The sequence below is a fragment of the Topomyia yanbarensis genome, chromosome 3 (genome assembly GCF_030247195.1).
Source record: "Topomyia yanbarensis strain Yona2022 chromosome 3, ASM3024719v1, whole genome shotgun sequence".
In the NCBI taxonomy this organism is placed as follows: Eukaryota; Metazoa; Arthropoda; class Insecta; order Diptera; family Culicidae; genus Topomyia; species Topomyia yanbarensis.
This window is the reverse complement of record NC_080672.1, coordinates 25,501,920-25,520,658: the sequence shown is the minus strand read 5'-3', so window position 1 is coordinate 25,520,658 and position 18,739 is coordinate 25,501,920. Positions and strand designations below refer to the sequence as shown.

The 18,739-nt window shown below is 43.2% G+C and overlaps 1 protein-coding gene across 8 annotated transcripts in view; it reads left to right on the top strand.

Annotated features, from left to right (window-relative positions):
* Nucleotides 1–18,739, top strand: part of LOC131693728 (sodium channel protein para-like) — a 203,051-nt gene that overhangs the window by 48,309 nt on the left and 136,003 nt on the right. The window lies entirely within an intron of this gene.

Sequence of the window (18,739 nt, the reverse complement as noted above, 5' to 3'; positions counted from 1 at the left end):
CTATTGTTTTCCTTCTTATAACGTTGGATCATTGCCAAATATGGAAGATTAGGGCATTTGAAATTTTTATTTTTATTTATTTACAATGCATAAACTATTTCGTTTCAGAGAATTCTCAAAAGGTGCCCTTCGCAAAATTCTTAAACGTAAGATTGCGTTGTTAAGTTTTTATTGGTATTACGAAGCTAAAAATGAAAAAAAAAAAAACAAAATGCAAATTCCATTGAGAAATTCGATCCCGAACATCTCCGTGTCGGGCCGAAATCCTTTCCATGTTACATCACAACAAAGCAGTGACGACAATGGCGGTAGACAGCCGGAAAGGTTCTCCCCCCCCCCCCTCACTCCCGCAGCTCATCCAGATCGAGGAGGGAAGTCGAGTCCAAACATGCACTCGCTGCAACGGAACCGGACCCGAGTGGCAGCGTGTGGGCGTCACGTATTTATGTCGTCACAAACGGTGCGATGAAACGGAAAAGGTGTAAGGGCGGGCGGCGGGTGGTTGCTTTGTTGCTATCGTTAACGATCGATAACTGGGCTCTTTTTGTATAGCTTTGCCACTTTATTCCCTGCTGCTAGGAAAGTGTTCGCGTTTGGCAGAAATCAGTATGGTCAATCCCGATGTGAGTTATCTCTCTAGATAGGAACCACTCAAGTGTGAACGGAATAAAACTAAACGTCAAATCGTTTTCGTCGCTTGAACTGATGCAGTTTGAACGAGCGCGTAATTCGGCGCAGAACTCGGGAGTGCATTACTGAAATGTCAAGATGCTGTTTTTAGAAAAAGATTCGCGATAGTCACAAATTGTGCCGCAAAAGTGCAATCCGAACCATTAGTAACACGGTCCATAAGACGACGTATAGTGCATGACAATCCCAGAGTGGATGGATGCGCGTGGGTGGCGTACTGATTGAACGTCCTTCGGAGGCGGGAAATGTACATGGATTCGATGTGTTTCGTATGTTTTATATACAATTCCTACACATCGGGTTGTAATGTTGCGGTTGAATTCAGGCAAAATGTTTTCTATTGTATGGATTATTGCATAACATGGGAAATAAAATGAATATCTCATCACAAAATATAGCTAATATGCAACGTCACTCACAATGTTTTATCTAGTGGGAATAAAAAGAACCGGTAATCACTTGCTGATGTGTAATCAATTTACACTATCCTTATAAGTTTTTTTTCTGCATTTTGGACCTGCATTTAAAGAACTTTAGGAATCATAGAGTACGGTCAATGCATTAAGATCAAGTGTGTTTGTTGCAATTGATACCCAATTAAAAATCCGTCAATTTTTTTGGCTTGATTCTTAAATTCAGCGCAACTGTTGAGAAAAATATAACATATAATGGTAAAAATTTTCAAATAATTGGTAAAACATTTTATATATAGTCGAATACTTTTATTTAAATATCAAGGTAACGCGTGGTAGATTGTGCAGAAATACCTAATTAACAAACTACCATGCGTCTCCTTTTAAAATTCAAGATAATGAGTACGTCTAGTACTTTGTATAAACAAGGAGTTCGATTTCGACCAAAAATTGATGAGGCGTACCCTGATTAACCTTGGAACGAGACCTGAATTTTAAAAGTAAAATAAATTTTCTCGAATGACGGTCAGATTTCAATTGTAAACAAATCAAGGTGTTTAATTCAGTGTGGTTAGAACAGGACGTTATTTTTTGTACAAATTGATCTTACCACTCGCGTGTAAAGAACCATTTGTTGAAAGTTTATTTTGTTTATGGTTTTCCGTTTCAAGATTATTTTCACTTATATTGGTATGGTGGCCAGAAATCAGAAATCAATGATGGAGTAAATTATGATTGAAGTGAATCTGAGCGTAGTGAAATGTCTCAAAATCAGAAATGTGTGCAACTATTTAATAACTCGGTTTTAAGGGTTTTTATTCGGATTTCATAAAACATATATACATATAATAGTTGGGTAATACTGTATTCGCGTTCTTATACCTTCCCCTAGGCTGATGGGTTTGACGGTATTGCAAACATCATCAAGCATATTTTTGCAGAAGTTTCAAAGAATCTATAACATACAACTGTTTTAAGATGATCATTACATTACGCCTTGATAGTGGTGCATCGAGGTGACCGAGAGTGCTTATAGGCATTTTTTATGTTTGGTGTTTTTATACTCTACACCAGCCCAAACCAACGGTCAATCATTAGTCTGTGCACACCGGCGTGGTCGACTGCCGGGGCCCGTGGATTTACTTTTGCTGTAGGTCGTGTTTGCAAACATTGTTCAACACTTTAATGGCAGTATTTGTGGACAAGGCTTGCAAAGGGGGTGTGTCAATTTTTCGATCGACTTCGTCATCCCGCACAGGTTAATAAAAAATGTAAAAGTGGAAGCCCATTAGTGGTTGTATTGTAATAATTGTAGTTTTTGTTACTAGTGTACAATTGTTATGTGCTAGTCGTATGTCTATCTGTGTATGTGTTCGTCTGAAGATTTTTGACAGCTGGGACAGGGAATGGATTCAGAACTGGCGTATATGTTGGAATAGTGGGTAATACTTCCTAGGATTCGTTGGTCACCTTTACCTTCAATGCACTTTTCGTGCATTCGATTCAATTCATTCGGGAAGACGGGATTGGATAAATTAGGTAAACTCAAGTCACAGCCTAAACGTTTCTGGAAATATGTGAATGAGTAGTGTAAGGAATCGGGACTTTCAATGGCAGCACAGCTATCACATCCCAAGATAGGTGCATACTATTTTCAAAGAAATTAACGAATAAGTTTACAGTTGAGCCCTTAATGGTTGATCAAATTGAACTCGCTGCTAGTTTGGCCGTGGGCCAAACTCTGAGTGCTTTTGATGTCAACGAAACGATGATTACCAGAGCTTGATCTCAGCTTAAATCGTCCTTCAATCCGGGACCCGACGGTTTCCCTTCAGTACTTTTGATAAGGCACATCGACGTTTTGGTGACTCCGCTTCTTCACATCTTTAGATAATCTATTACTAGTGGCTGTTTTCATCTTGCTGGAAGTCCCCGAACATGTTCCCAGTCCATAAAAAGGAAAATAAGCGAGACATAAACAATTACCGATGAATTACTTCATGGAGTGCTATCTCGAAGTTGTTCAAACTGGTGATTATGGAACCTCTTCAGGCTCACTACAAGTACCCAAGTACCTATGTGATGATCCATATGGCTTCACGTCTGGGTGTTTGACTACGACTAACCTGCTATGACTGACATCCTCCATAACATAGAGTGTGAAACGTCACGCTTAAACCGATGTTATTTACACAGACCTGTTGGCCGCTTTGGCAAAGTGAACCATGATATAACAATCGCTAAAATGGAGCGATAAGGAATCAACGGTATTTTGTTGCAGCTGTTTTGATCAGATCTTAAAGATAGAGAAATAGTGATTTTCAGTGGAGATTACCAGGCATCCACATTTATTTCATCATCAGGAGTACCCCAGGGAAATCACTTGGGATCGTTGATGTTTCTGCTTTACTTCAATGACGTCCATCTAGTTCTGAAGACACCACGCCTGTTTTTTGGAGACAATCTCAAGATGTTTCTTCTCATTCGCTCTACTGAAGAATGTAGATTACTACAACAAGAGTTTTAAACCTTCGCTGAATAGTGTAGCTCGAACCGCATGTGTGTAAATCCGAAGAAGTGCGCGGTGATCTCATTCTCACGAAAAAAGGTCCCGATTTGTTTTAACTACCGTCTACTGAATTCAGAAATTGAACGCGTTAGTCACGTGAAGGATCTAGGAGAGATGTTACATTCGCAACTTGCATTCAAACAGCGCGTCTCCTGTACAGTTAGCAAAGCGTCCCGAATGGCGGGATGCATCTTCAGGATTGCCAAAAAATTTACGGATATTTATTGTCTAAAATCGCTGTACTGCTCTTTGTCGCGGACAATCCTGGAGTGTTGCTGTGAAGTGTGAACCCCAAACTATAACAACGGTGTTGAGAGAATTGAGTCTGTGCAACGACGCCTTTTACGTTTTGCACTTCGTAGACTGCCGTGGAGAGATTCTGTTCGTCTATCCAGCTACGAAAGCCAGCTGAACCTCTGCTTGTTCGAAGGAATACAGCAAGGGCTTTGTTTGTTACTGATGCTTGGCGAGGTCATCTGGATTGCCCATCCATTTTGGAAAAGATTAACATAAATGTTGCTCCTCGAACAACGCGTAACAATCTTATTCTCTGATTACCATTTCGACGCAATAATTATATTATCCATACAGCCATTACTGGTCTTACTGGTGCGAACACACGCGAATAAGTAAATGGACACACGGCTATAAACACGTGCGTTAACGCTCGAGCCCTTTGCGATGATACACGCGATCATGAAGTCTTTACGTTCACACATAGCTGAACCGTACATTGAATATTTCATTCAGAATCACGGCCCGCTGCAATTGGCCTTAAGCAGTGTTTTAGTGGGTGACATTTCCCGTCTCGTTTGCAATTGTAGTGAGTGATTGTGACGGGGAGCCCTTCCGAAACTCCAGCACTACAGTTCCAGTAGTACTCTCGAAAAAAACATTTATTAATCTAAAATCGTGTATTCCTCATGCAACTAGTTTTGTGCAAGATATAATCCGTTTTGCAAACGAGTACATCTCAACTACAATCATAAAATTTGAACTTGTTTGTCTAAACCATGTAAATGGAACACGTGATAATGGAAGTTCGACAAAACAACATCCTGTTAGAAATATCTCGTGATCTCGAACATGTAGAGGGTTACTATCTTCAGCAAACTAGTTCAGGAGATCAACTGCTAGCCTGTGGAAGGCCAAATAGTTTGAAATTTTATCCTATAGAGGACCAGTGCACAAGTTATTTTCTCAGTTTATTATATATCAAAATCCCGATTTTGTAGACGGTCGGTGTCTTCGGCAAAGTTGCTCAGAAAATTAAAACCAACGAAGTTACACACCAAATATTTTGGAATACTGCCATTACGCGGCGCTAGTAACCATGTCACTTTTTCGATCTACTATATCTCAAGTTCCGGATTTTTTAGCATGTCTGTGTCTTCGGCAAAGTTGTACACAAGTCCCATGAGGTGGTACATCGAAGGGGACGAAATTCGGCCACTAGGAGGCTCTAGTGAACATGTCGTTTTTCAACCAAGTTCACATGCAAGTACCCGTACTTTGTTTAATAATTAGTTTGAAACCTGTTTCAATGACGTAGAATTTTTACTAGGCTGATGGAATCGGTTGCTGGAATTGTTAGTCTAATACAAAGTGTCCGGTCATTTGGACGAAAAGCATTTGGCCGAATGCCAGTTGGCCGAGTGCTAGTTGACCGAATGCCATCAGTTAGCCAAATGCCAGTTGGTCGAATGCCAGTTGACCGAATGCCGCATGGCCGAATTCCGCCAGTTAGCCAAAGTTGGCCGAATACCATCTGGCCAAATGTCAGTAGGCCGAATGCCGTGTGGCCGAATACTATCTGGTCGAATGTCAGTTGGCCGAATACCGTGTGGCCGAATACCATTTGGATGAATTAGTCAGTAATTCGAATGATTTTGGTCCAAAAGCAATTTGGTCGAATGTGTTACTGAGACTGAATAAATGTAATAATTAAATCGAAAATATTTAGTAACAAATGTGATTTTTATTTTAAATTAAATACTGCTCATTTATTCTTGTATTTACGCTTGTACTAATTACTTCCGTGGAAACATGCATTCTTTTTAACATGAGCTGCCTATACATTTCGTATATTAACGAAATGTATAGGCAGCTCATGTTAAAAAGAATGCATGTTTACGAGAAAATTAGGCAATATTTTCCATATTTTGCATAGAGCTCGATAAGGTATGATTTAAACGTTGAGACAGACACAACGACAACTTTATTTCGGGTTTACAACCGTTATTTTTTAAAAGAATGTTTATTTATTTTAGTGATAATACGTTATTTTTTGAAATTTTTTTTATTAGAGAGTGCGGGTTTCTTTAAAATTTTTCTTTTATTCAGTTCATTTATTTGATAAGGCCCTGTTGCGTTAGCTTGACGGTACCAATTTCTTTGATAAAAAAAATGAAATTTCTTAAAACGGTTATAACTTGAAACTACAATTTAACAATTATCTTAAAACTGGTACTACATTTCGACGTGCAATTGGAGATGATTGAATATTTTTAAGAGCTGAGGCATTTTTTTATGAATAGATCCAGGTTGGCATTTTTAATAAGAAAAATTACCAAATAGATCCTTTCAAAATAATGAAAAACCATTAGAATTTATTTTTCGTATGACCCCTTCGGCTGAATGACCCATTCGGCTGAATGACCCATTCGGCTGAAAGACCCATTCGGCTGAATGACCCATTCGGCTGAATGACCCATTCGGCTGAATGACCCATTCGGCTGAATGACCCATTCGGCTGAATGACCCATTCGGCTGAATGACCCATTCGGCTGAATGACCCATTCGGCTGAATGACCCATTCGGCTGAATGACCCATTCGGCTGAATGACCCATTCGGCTGAATGACCCATTCGGCTGAATGACCCATTCGGCTGAATGACCCATTCGGCTGAATGACCCATTCGGCTGAATGACCCATTCGGCTGAATGACCCATTCGGCTGAATGACCCGTTCAGCTGAATGACCCATTCGGCTGAATGACCCATTCGGCTGAATGACCCATTCGGCTGAATGACTCATTCGGCTGAATGACCCATTCGGCTGAATGACCCATTCGGCTGAATGACCCATTCGGCTTAATGACCCATTCGGCTGAATGACCCATTCGGCTGAATGACCCATTCGGCTGAATGACCCATTCGGCTGAATGACCCATTCGGCTGAATGACCCATTCGGCTGAATGACCCATTCGGCTGAATGACCCATTCGGCTGAATGACCCATTCGGCTGAATGACCCATTCGGCTGAATGACCCATTCGGCTGAATGACCCATTCGGCTGAATGACCCATTCGGCTGAATTACCCATTCGGCTGAATTACCCATTCGGCTGAATGACCCATTCGGCTGAATGACCCATTCGGCTGAATGACCCATTCGGCTGAATGACCCATTCGGCTGAATGACCCATTCGGCTGAATGACCCATTCGGCTGAATGACCCATTCGGCTGAATGACCCATTCGGCTGAATGACCCATTCGGCTGAATGACCCATTCGGCTGAATGACCCATTCGGCTGAATGACCCATTCGGCTGAATGACCCATTCGGCTGAATGACCCATTCGGCTGAATGACCGATTCGGCTGAATGACCCATTCGGCTGAATGACCCATTCGGCTGAATGACCCATTCGGCTGAATGACCCATTCGGCTGAATGACCCATTCGGCTGAATGACCCATTCGGCTGAATGACCCATTCGGCTGAATGACCCATTCGGCCGAATGACCCATTCGGCTGAATGAACCATTCGGCTGAATGAACCATTCGGCTGAATGACCCATTCGGCTGAATGACCCATTCGGCTGAATGACCCATTCGGCTGGATGACCCATTCGGCTGAATGACCCATTCGGCTGAATGACCCATTCGGCTGAATGACCCATTCGGCTGGATGACCCATTCGGCTGAATGACCCATTCGGCTGAATGACCCATTCGGCTGAATGACCCATTCGGCTGAATGACCCATTCGGCTGAATGGCCCATTCGGCTGAATGACCCATTAGGCTGAATAACCCATTCGGCTGAATAACCCATTCGGCTGAATAACCCATTCGGCTGAATAACCCATTCGGCTGAATAACCCATTCGGCTGAATGACCCATTCGGCAAAATGACCCATTCTCTAAATGACCCATTTGGTTAAATGACCATGTTCGCCAAATTGACCATGTTCGGCAAAACGACCATGTTCGGCAAAATGACCATGTTCGTCAAAATTACCATGTTCGGCAAAAGGACCATGTTCGGCTAAATGACCATGTTCGGCAAAATGATCATTTTGGGCAAAATGACCATGTTCGGCAAAATGACCATGTTCGGCAAAATGACCATGTTCGGCAAAATGACCATGTTCGGCAAAATGACCATGTTCGGCAAAATGACCATGTTCGGCAAAATGACCATGTTCGGCTGAATGACCCATTCAGCTGAATAACCCATTCGGCTGAATGACCCATTCGGCTGAATGACCCATTCGGCTGAATGACCCATTCGGCTGAATGACCCATTCGGCTGAATGACCCATTCGGCTGAATGACCCATTCGGCTGAATGACCCATTCGGCTGAATGACCCATTCGGCTGAATGACCCATTCGGCTGAATGACCCATTCGGCTGAATGACCCATTCGGCTGAATGACCCATTCGGCTGAATGACCCATTCGGCTGAATGACCCATTCGGCTGAATGACCCATTCGGCTGGATGACCCATTCGGCTGAATGACCCATTCGGCTGAATGACCCATTCGGCTGAATGACCCATTCGGCTGAATGACCCATTCGGCTGAATGGCCCATTCGGCTGAATGACCCATTAGGCTGAATAACCCATTCGGCTGAATAACCCATTCGGCTGAATAACCCATTCGGCTGAATAACCCATTCGGCTGAATAACCCATTCGGCTGAATAACCCATTCGGCTGAATGACCCATTCGGCAAAATGACCCATTCACTAAATGACCCATTTGGTTAAATGACCATGTTCGCCAAATTGACCATGTTCGGCAAAACGACCATGTTCGGCAAAATGACCATGTTCGTCAAAATTACCATGTTGGGCAAAATGACCATGTTCGGCAAATTGACCATGTTCGGCAAATTGACCATTCTCGGAAAAAAGAACAAGTCCGGCAAAAGGACCATGTTCGGCTAAATAACCATGTTCGGCAAAATGATCATTTTGGGCAAAATGACCATGTTCAGCAAAATGACTATGTTCGGCAAAATGACCATGTTCGGCAAAATGACCATGTTCGGCAAAATGACCATGTTCGGCAAAATGACCATGTTCGGCAAAATGACCATGTTCGGCAAAATGACCATGTTCGGCAAAATGACCATGTTCGGCTGAATGACCCATTCGGCTGAATGACCCATTCGGCTGAATGACCCATTCGGCTGAATGACCCATTCGGCTGAATGACCCATTCGGCTGAATGACCCATTCGGCTGAATGACCCATTCGGCTGAATGACCCATTCGGCTGGATGACCCATTCGGCTGAATGACCCATTCGGCTGAATGACCCATTCGGCTGAATGACCCATTCGGCTGAATGACCCATTCGGCTGAATAACCCATTAGGCTGAATAACCCATTCGGCTGAATAACCCATTCGGCTGAATAACCCATTCGGCTGAATAACCCATTCGGCTGAATGACCCATTCGGCAAAATGACCCATTCACTAAATGACCCATTTGGTTAAATGACCATGTTCGCCAAATTGACCATGTTCGGCAAAACGACCATGTTCGGCAAAATGACCATGTTCGTCAAAATTACCATGTTGGGCAAAATGACCATGTTCGGCAAATTGACCATGTTCGGCAAATTGACCATTCTCGGAAAAAAGAACAAGTCCGGCAAAAGGACCATGTTCGGCTAAATAACCATGTTCGGCAAAATGATCATTTTGGGCAAAATGACCATGTTCAGCAAAATGACCATGTTCGGCAAAATGACCATGTTCGGCAAAATGACCATGTTCGGCAAAATGACCATGTTCGGCAAAATGACCATGTTCGGCAAAATGACCATGTTCGGCAAAATGACCATGTTCGGCAAAATGACCATGTTCGGCAAAATGACCATGTTCGGCAAAATGACCATGTTCGGCTGAATGACCCATTCGGCTGAATGACCCATTCGGCTGAATGACCCATTCGGCTGAATGACCCATTCGGCTGAATGACCCATTCGGCTGAATGACCCATTCGGCTGAATGACCCATTCGGCTGAATGACCCATTCGGCTGGATGACCCATTCGGCTGAATGACCCATTCGGCTGAATGACCCATTCGGCTGAATGACCCATTCGGCTGAATGACCCATTCGGCTGAATGGCCCATTCGGCTGAATGACCCATTAGGCTGAATAACCCATTCGGCTGAATAACCCATTCGGCTGAATAACCCATTCGGCTGAATAACCCATTCGGCTGAATGACCCATTCGGCAAAATGACCCATTCACTAAATGACCCATTTGGTTAAATGACCATGTTCGCCAAATTGACCATGTTCGGCAAAACGACCATGTTCGGCAAAATGACCATGTTCGTCAAAATTACCATGTTGGGCAAAATGACCATGTTCGGCAAATTGACCATTCTCGGAAAAAAGAACAAGTCCGGCAAAAGGACCATGTTCGGCTAAATAACCATGTTCGGCAAAATGATCATTTTGGGCAAAATGACCATGTTCGGCAAAATGACCATGTTCGGCAAAATGACCATGTTTGGCAAAATGACCATGTTCGGCAAAATGACCATGTTCGGCTAAATGACCATGTTCGGCTAAATGACCATGTTCTGCAAAATGACCATGTTCGGCTAAATGACCATGTTCGGGTAAATGACCATGTTTGGCTAAATGACCATGTTCTGCAAAATGACCATGTTCGGCTAAATGACCATGTTCGGCTGAATGACCATGTTCGGCTAAATGACCATGTTTGGCTAACTGACCATGGTCGGTTAAATTATCATGTTCGGCTAAATGACCATGTTCGGATAAATGACCCATTCGGCTAAATGATCCATTCGGTCAACTGGCTTTCGGCTAAATTACCCCCTTTAAGTGCCTTCTAAGACTCGCATCGTTACATCATGGCAATTAAATGAGTTAATATGTTGCCAATTAAGGGGGGGATTATCATATAAACGGTAAAAATCATACTGAACCTTTACGCGTTAAAGGCTTCAACTTCGTCATAACTCTCCGAGCTCTCGATCGAAGCAGTTCGTTTTCTGGTGCTGTGCATAAAGTGAACAAGAATATATATTGTCAGTGAAGGTCAACTATTGTTTGAGGCAGTCTTTGTTCGCCGGTGCCCAGGCTGGTGAAGTGAATACCAGAATTGCCGGACACGCCGCTATATAAGCTAAGTATTATTTTTCTTTCTTTCGTTTCCCTTTCCCCGATCGGTCTACTTTTCCCTTTCCCCTGAATACAAGTTTCATCTCTCGTTTACACCACGTGCTATCCTCGTGCCTAAATGGCCGAGGGCGAAGTAACATTGGATGGGAATGATATTCCCATGGATTTACCGGATAAACCCGATATTACTCCCTCCCCTGATTCCCCCAGTCCTCCCCGTATTAAAACATACCCAGCCAGTTCAAATGGACCCTGGGTGGTGTATTTCCGGCCCAACACGAAATCGCCCAATATTCTAGAAATATCACGGGAGCTGACTGCTAACTACCCGGCCGTAGCTCAGATAACACGTGTTCGAGCCAATAAGATACGCGTTATAGTAAATGACCTCGATCAGGCAAACCAGATTGCTCGCAGCGAGCGTTTTACGAAACAATTCAGAGTGTATGTGCCTTGTAGGGCAGTGGAGATCGATGGAATAGTCACCGAACCGGGTCTAAAGTGCGAAGACCTGTTGAAGTACGGGGTTGGCTGCTTTAAGGACCCTTCACTTCAAAAGGGTAAGATTCTGGAATGCAAGCAATTGTATTCTGCAAAAACAGAAAATGATAAGACAACTTATTCTCCGTCAGACTCGATTCGGGTGACTTTCTCCGGGTCTGCTCTTCCCAACTATGTCCTCCTGGATAGGGTTCGCTTACCCGTTCGCCTGTTTGTACCGCGGGTAATGAACTGCAGCAATTGCAAGCAACTGGGCCACACAGCCACTTATTGTGGCAATAAAAAACGGTGCGGCAAATGCGAGGGAGAGCATGAGGATGACGCTTGCGGTGGAGAAACTGAGAAGTGTATTTACTGCGGGGGCCCTCCGCATGCTCTTAAGTCATGCCCGGTGTACAAGCAGCGCGGGGATAAAATTAAGCGCTCCCTTAAGGATCGCTCGAGGCACTCTTATGCAGAAATGCTAAAGAATGCTTCGCCATCTGTCCCTTCCGAAAATTCCTTTGCTCTATTGGCTGGCGTTGAGCAAGAATCTGACGACCCACAAGAGGGAACATCATTGGTTAACCCAGGGGAATCCAGGAAGAGGAGAAATCTAGCCTCCCCTACATTGCCTCGTAAGGGTGCCAAGGTGTCGTCCACTCAGAGTGCGCCATCTACAACCAATAAATCCAACGGAAGTGATGCACAAAAGCCGAAGCAATTTGCTCCAGGACTTGGAAATATTAATTCTAACAAGGAGTACCCACCACTTCCAGGGACACCAAAAACCCCAAGTGTCCCCGTTTTTCAAACAGATACTCAGTCCAGTAACGGACTAATGAAATTTTCTGACATAGTGGACTTAATTTTCACAGCTTTCAATGTTACTGATCCTCTTAAAAGCCTTCTGATACGTTTTCTCCCTATAGTGCAAACATTTTTGAAGCAGTTGACTACTAAATGGCCCCTCCTTGCAGCGATCGTATCCTTCGATGGCTAAGTCATCGAACGAGGTCACCGATTCGATCACTGTTCTACAGTGGAATTGCAGAAGTATCCTCCCGAAAATCGATTCCTTCAAATTCTTACTAAACAGTTTAAAATGTGATGCTTTCGCATTATGTGAAACCTGGTTAACTTCTGATATAAATCTCAACTTCCACGACTTTAATATAATCCGTCTGGATCGAGAAAACCCTTATGGAGGAGTACTTTTGGGGATCAAAAAGTGCTATTCTTTCAACCGAATTAACCTCCCTTCGACACCAGGCATTGAAATTGTCGCTTGTCAAGTTTTAATCAAAGGTAAAGACCTTTGCATTGCTTCCATCTACATTCCTCCTAGAGCCTCGGTAGGGCACCGAACGCTTTGTAATATCACGGAATCCTTACCGGCACCGCGGCTAGTTCTGGGAGACTTTAACTCGCACGGTACGGTATGGGGTTGTCTTCATGATGATAATAGATCAACATTAATCCAAGATCTTTGCGACAATTTCAACATGACCATCTTAAACACGGGAGAAATGACGCGGATTCCTACACCACCAGCACGCGCAAGCGCGTTGGATTTATCGCTTTGCTCGACATCGCTACAGTTAGATTGCATGTGGAAGGTGATCCCTGATCCCCACGGTAGCGATCATTTGCCTATCGTGATTTCAATTGCTAACGGTTCAAGACCATCGGAAACAATCAATGTCTCGTATGACCTCACACGGAACATTGATTGGAAGAGTTACGCGACCGCGATATCCGTTAAAATCGAATCCGCTCAAGAACTTCCTCCGGAGGAAGAGTACAGGTTTTTGGCTGGCTTGATTCTCGACAGTGCGAATCAAGCTCAGACTAAACCAGTACCCAGCGCGAATACCCATGGACGGTCTCCCACCCTGTGGTGGGATAAAGAGTGCTCAGAGCTGTACGCGGAGAAGTCCACTGCATATAAGGCCTTCCGGGAAGACGGGTTACCCGCTAGCTATCAACAGTACGCGTCGTTAGAAAGGCGAATGAAGAGTCTAATGAAAGCCAAAAAACGCAGTTATTGGCGCCGGTTCGTCGACGGGTTAACGAGAGAAACAGCGATGAGCACTCTTTGGGGTACGGCTCGACGTATGCGTAACCGTAATAGTACCAACGAGAGCGTGGAATATTCAAACCGTTGGATATTCGCTTTCGCCAAGAAGATCTGTCCGGACTCTGTCCCGGTACAGAAAACGTGCCGCGCCGCGTCTCCTCCCGATACCGCGAACGAAACACCGTTTTCGATGGTGGAGTTTTCACTTGCTCTCTTATCATGCAACAATAACGCCCCAGGGTTAGACAGAATCAAATTCAACTTGCTGAAGAATCTGCCTGACACTGCAAAAAGGCGCTTGCTGAACTTATTTAACAAGTTTCTTGAGGGTAACATTGTCCCTCATGACTGGAGGCAAGTGAAGGTCATCGCAAAAACCAGGAAAACCAGCCTCCGACCACAACTCGTATCGGCCGATTGTAATGCTGTCCTGTATTCGGAAGTTGTTCGAGAAAATGATCTTGTTTCGCCTCGACAATTGGGTTGAAGCAAATGGCTTACTGTCAGATACACAATTTGGCTTCCGCAAAGGCAAAGGGACGAACGATTGCCTTGCGTTGCTTTCTACAGAAATCCAAATGGCCTATGCTAACAAAGAGCAGATGGCATCAGTCTTCTTGGATATTAAGGGGGCTTTTGACTCAGTTTCTATCAACATTCTGTCAGAGAAGCTGCACCAGCATGGTCTTTCACCGACTCTAAATAACTTTTTGCTAAACCTGTTGTCTGAAAAGCACATGCACTTTTCGCATGGCGATTTAACAACATCGCGATTTAGCTACATGGGTCTTCCCCAGGGCTCATGTCTAAGTCCCCTGCTCTACAATTTTTACGTTAATGACATTGACGATTGTCTTGCCAATTCATGCACGCTAAGGCAACTTGCAGACGACGGGGTGGTCTCTGTTACAGGGCCCAAAGCTGCCGACTTGCAAGGACCATTACAAAATACCTTGGACAATTTGTCTGCTTGGGCTCTTCAGCTGGGTATTGAGTTCTCCACGGAGAAAACTGAGTTGGTTGTTTTTTCTAGGAAGCGTGAGCCGGCGCAACTCCAGCTTCTATTAATGGGTGCAACGATCAACCAGGTTTTCACATTTAAATATCTCGGGGTCTGGTTCGACTCTAAAGGTACCTGGGGATGTCACATTAGGTATCTGAAACAGAAATGCCAACAAAGGATCAATTTTCTCCGAACAATAACTGGAACATGGTGGGGTGCTCACCCAGGAGACCTGATCAGGTTGTACAAAACAACGATATTATCGGTGATGGAGTACGGGTGTTTCTGTTTCCGCTCCGCTGCGAACATACACTTCATCAAACTGGAGAGAATCCAGTATCGTTGCTTGCGCATTGCCTTGGGTTGCATGCATTCGACCCATACGATGAGTCTCGAAGTGCTGGCGGGCGTTCTTCCGCTAAAAAATCGATTTTGGGAACTCTCATATCGATTGCTCATCCGATGCGACATTCTGAACCCGTTGGTGATTGAAAACTTCGAGAGGCTCGTCGAGCTTAATTCTCAAACCCGATTTATGTCCTTGTACTTCGACTACATGGCACAGAGCATTAATCCTTCTACGTATACTCCCAACCGTGTTCGTTTCCTAGATACTTCTGATTCTACTGTATTCTTCGACACATCCATGAAGGAAGAGATTCGTGGAATCCCGGACCATATACGCCCTCAAGTGATCCCCAATATATTTTATAATAAATTCCGAGAAGTCGACTGTGACAAAATGTTCTACACTGACGGATCAAATCTCGATGGGTCCACTGGCTTCGGTATCTTCAACAATACTATCACCGTTTCATTCAAGCTCAATGATCCCGCTTCAGTTTACGTCGCAGAGTTAGCTGCAATTCAGTACACCCTTGGGATCATCGACACTCTGCCCACAGATCACTACTTCATCATTTCGGACAGCCTCAGCTCTATCGAGGCTCTTCGTGCGGTGAAGCCTAAAAAGCAATTCCCGTATTTTCTGGGGAAGATACAGGAGTCCTTGTGTACGTTATCTGAAAAATCTTATCAGATTACCTTTGTTTGGGTACCCTCTCATTGTTCTATCCCGGGCAATGAAAAGGCCGACTCATTAGCAAAGGTGGGCGCATTAAATGGTGAAATATACGAAAGACCAATCTGCTTCAACGAATTTTTTAGTATTTGTCGTCAGAGGACACTCAACAGTTGGCAAACCTCGTGGAGCAATGGTGAACTTGGACGATGGCTACATTCGATTATCCCAAAGGTATCAACGAAGCCTTGGTTCAGGGGGATGGATGTGGGTCGGGATTTTATTCGTGTAATGTCCCGACTTATGTCCAACCACTACACCTTAGATGCACATTTGCGGCGTATTGGGCTTGCGGAGAGTAGTCTGTGCGCTTGTGACGAGGGTTATCATGACATCGAGCACGTTGTCTGGGTATGCGCCGGGTATTTGGACGCCAGGTCTCAGTTAAAGGATTCCCTTCGGGCCCGAGGTAGACCACCCAATGTCCCAGTCCGAGATATGCTGGCAAATCGTGATTTCCCCTATATGTCCCTTATTTATACTTTCATAAAAACGATAAATATCCCAATTTAGCCCCTCTCTTTTTATTTCTCGTTTTTAGAAGTTTTCTCTTGCCGTGTGGAACCGATAAGCTTCAGACTGCCACTATGTAACCGCCGTCGCCCTTATCGCTACGGAATCTGAAGCGAGAGCGACTCGAGGTCCGAAGGATTCCCTTTGAAAGATTCCCCGCGGGTCCGAAGAATACCATCCGCCAATCCGACCTACTAGACTGAGGCGCAAATTTGTTTCGCTGATCTCCCGTTTGCCCGAAAGTTGCAAGTTTTGCTCTTCTCTACCGGTCACCATCTACGCCTTCTCTCCCCTGTCCTTGATACAACTACTTCTACACCGATTTTGGAAATGACCAAGCATAAGTATCCGATAAAAAATCAAATTTGTATTCCGTATTCCTAGTTTTAAGATAGTTGTAATTTCTACTCTTTGTTAAAACTATTGTCCCCCATCTTGTAAATAGAATTGTATCCCTAGTTTTAAAACATCTGTGAAATTTTTCATAAATATTTGTTCCCCCTTTTGTGTACCAAACTATATTGTTAGTTTTAAGATAACTGTAAATATTTCCTAAAAAACTATTAGTATTGAATTCCTTGTTTTAAAATTTTTCATAAAAAAAATCTTTTGCCCCCTCTTTTATATATAGAATTTTTTTTTCTAGTCTTAAGATAGCTGTAAATTTTTTCTCTTTTTTAAAAAAATATTTCAACATTGTAACCTCCTAGTTTTAAGATATTCAAAATGTAAAAACAAAAGAATTCGGCACCGCCAAGCTAACGCATTTGTGCCTATCAAATAAACGAAATGAATAAAAAAAAAAAAAAAAGGCTTCAACTTGTTTTTTTAATTTGAAAGCTTTATTATAAATATGCTTAATTTTTTTCGTTAAAATATATTTTTTGTGAGATATTAACCTTCCGGAAGTCGCCCTAGCGCACTGCACACTGCACACTGCTTTAAAAATCTAGCGAAATCATCTTAGCGCATCAGCTGCTGCTCGTTCAGTGGGCCATTTGCGCGAGTTCCGGAGGACTTACACGCAAGGTCGACATGTTTTTGCCAGGTAGCGTATCGGATTGCAAAAGAACGGTTTGATCGATATAGATGTGAAGTAACCAATTGTCCCCGAAATATTCACAGCCATTTAAAAAAAGTAATTCAAAAAGTTTTGAGCTTGCTGCTTGGGATAATTTGTCCCATATAGCCACGAGTTATCCTAGAGTACAGTTTTATATTAAATTCAGCAGAATACAGAGTAATTTTCAATATTTTCTACAAATGATGAGTCTACAATTGAAATTTCGATTAAATTGAGAGTTATAAAAATGGTCTCATCACACTGCTTGGAGGCATAATTGCGTTTTACCTATAGCAGTTGAATTACCTTCCATATGCTGGTTCCAAAGAATGATATAGTTGATAGAGCAAATTATTGTTTCCTGGATTTTATTTGGCTACATTTCTTGCCCACACATAAGATATTTTAGAAAAATATGTATTGTATAATAACTAAAATAATAGTCATCATAACCCAGGGATAGCATAAGGGTTTCTACATTAGGCCAGAGTCCCAAAGGTTGCATGTTCAAATTCTGCCTCTGGGGGGGGGGGGTATTTTTTTCACATAATTGCTTTCGTTTAACTCGCCATTTAGATCTGTTTCCCCGTTGGATACCATCAAAAGGTCTAAAATAATGGTTGTTTTCTTGGTTTGCTAATTGAATTAAACTATTTTTAATTCAGAAATGAGAATTACTAGCAGAGCTGATTTCTATCTTTCTGCATAGTTTAATGTATGATTCAGGTGCATATTTTTTATACAGTGATACATAATAAGTTTTTTTAATTAATTGGTTTGTGATGTTCTAGAATAGCCTACCATCTATTTAGTCTCACACAACATTTTGGTCTAAGCTTCTTTTTCATCTGAATGACCTTCCTTCATTGACCCTTTCAACCTACCAACATCATGCTCAGCAATTTTCAGTCGTATTTTGAGCCACCAGGAATGCCGCAGGAACCGAAAAATGTAAATTTAGTCAAATAGGCTGCGCTCTATTGAGCTGACCCGTATAATGGAGACGCATGATTCCTAACTCAAAAAAATTGATCCTCACAGAAATTGCGCAGTATTAGGACACTCTTCCGACAAGCCGGTTTCCCGAACCGTTCCAGACATGAATCACAGAGGGAACGATTTTGGCCGCAAAACGACTCATAAATAACCGGCAACGATTTGATCCACAGAAATTAAAATTAAACTCTACACACCCATTATCCTCCCTTATCGTTTCTAGCCGTACACGATTAGCAGCAGCAGCAGCAATTGTGCTTATGATGCAAAGCATCCTTGCAGCAAAGAGTTCGGAAGTCAAAATCAAACGTGGGCAGAGACGATTCGGTAAGGTCGGAGCTCCATCGGGAGGGGGATGTAAAGAGAAACAGCGAGAGAGTAGCGACTCTTTTCGACGCGCGAGAGGAAAGCTCATTGTTCGAACTCATCCTAGCGTTGAGCGCACGTGC